Raw genomic sequence first — 1,643 nt, 5'->3', positions numbered from 1 at the left:
TAAAGGACGACTTTTTGTCTTTTACACAAGGAGGTTACATTAACCATCGACTTAACTAGCCCCAAACAATGACAAGCCCTATCTAGACCCTGCAGCTAAACCCTAATGCAGATATATTCAGTCCAATTAGAAGTCACATCTCAGATATGAATGCCAGTAATAGGAGTGATTCAGTAAGAAGGAAGCCATAGGAATACGATGGGAAAGCACCGTGGGAAGCATATAGAGCACAATTTGAGCTACTGGAAAAAATGAATGGATGGACATAAGAGCAGAAAGCAGTATATCTGGCAACGAGCTTGAAAGGACAACCACTGGAAATACTTGGACAGTCGTCAGCAGACGACAGGCACAATTATAGAGCACTAGTAGCGGCTCTAGAACTCAGGTACGGAACCCAAAATCAGTCGGAAGTCTACAGGGCTAGGTTTAGGACGAGAATCCGTGCTAAAGGGGAGAGCCTGCAAGAGCTGGCAAAGGACGTGGAAAGCATGGCACACAAGGCCTACCCAACTGCACCACCCGATCTCCTCAAGTTGTTGCTGAGGGATCAGTTCGTAGATGCCTTTGACAGTCCACAACTTAAGATACAAGTGAAGCAAGCACACCCCTCTACCATGCCTCCTTGCAATGGCCAGAGCTCTCGAATTTGAATCCTACGTTAAGTCCAGCACAGAGGTACCTTGAATCCAGATGACTGTACCAACCTCGGCCGGAAAAGTCCAGCATTCTTTCAAGACGTTGAAGGAAAAATTGGCTTCTGCTGTACTTTTAAAGCTTACAGATCCCTCACTGCCATACATACTGGATTGTGGTGCTAGTAATGTCGGAATTGGAGGAGTGTTGTCTCAGAAAGTGGGCGAAAACGAACATGTGGTGACCTACTTCAGTAGGATTTTCAGTAGACCAGAGAGGAACTACTGTGTAACACGGAGGGAACTCCTTGCTATAGTAAAGAGTCTGACATATTTCCACCCTTACCTCTATAGTACAAGGTTTACCATTAGGACAGACCATGCTGCATTACGCTGGTTAAGATCATTAAAGAACCCAGAGGGACAACTAGCACGTTGGATCGGGAAAATAGACCAGTATAATTATATTATTGAATATAGAGAAGGAAAGTCCCATGGTAATGCTGATGGACTGAGCCAAAGAACCTGCAAAAATGACTGCAGACATTGCTGCAAAACAGAGGTGGCACTAACCAGGTGTCATCAAGCTGAAGTTAAGCCGACTGAAAGAGTTGATGATGGTGAAGTGGAACCAAATAGAGATATCATGTCAGAACAGGAGAAAGACCAAGATTTGAAGCCAATGATTGATTTTCTAAAAGCAAGTGTTTTGCACCCTGCTTGGGAGAAGGTGTCTAGTCTAAGCCACGTGACAAAGAACTATTGGGCACAATGGGACCAGTTGAGGCTTGAAGATGGTATTTTTCTCCGGAGATGGGAAACTGCAGATGGGAAAGTGACGACCTGGCAAACGGTTATACCGAGGAAGTTACGGGAAGCTGTGCTGCGTCGATCACATGATACTGTAACAGGAGGACATCTCGGAATTAGGAAGACATTGAGTCATCTACGACAAAGATTTTATTGGTTAGGTATGAGGCGAGAAGTGGAAGAATGGTGCCAGACATG

At 44.9% G+C, this 1,643-nt stretch overlaps 1 long non-coding RNA gene across 1 annotated transcript in view; it reads left to right on the top strand.

The window, feature by feature from the left end:
- The first annotated feature begins 1,493 nt into the window (after window positions 1-1,493).
- Window positions 1,494-1,643, top strand: part of LOC111083690 — a 1,655-nt gene continuing 1,505 nt past the window's right edge. Inside the window, exon 1 of the long non-coding RNA XR_002609189.1 lies at window positions 1,494-1,606. This is a non-coding gene — a long non-coding RNA (uncharacterized LOC111083690). The remainder of the gene's footprint in view (window positions 1,607-1,643) is intronic.

The sequence above is a fragment of the Limulus polyphemus genome, unplaced genomic scaffold (genome assembly GCF_000517525.1).
Source record: "Limulus polyphemus unplaced genomic scaffold, Limulus_polyphemus-2.1.2 Scaffold10681, whole genome shotgun sequence".
In the NCBI taxonomy this organism is placed as follows: Eukaryota; Metazoa; Arthropoda; class Merostomata; order Xiphosura; family Limulidae; genus Limulus; species Limulus polyphemus.
This window is presented reverse-complemented; position numbering and strand designations above follow the sequence as displayed.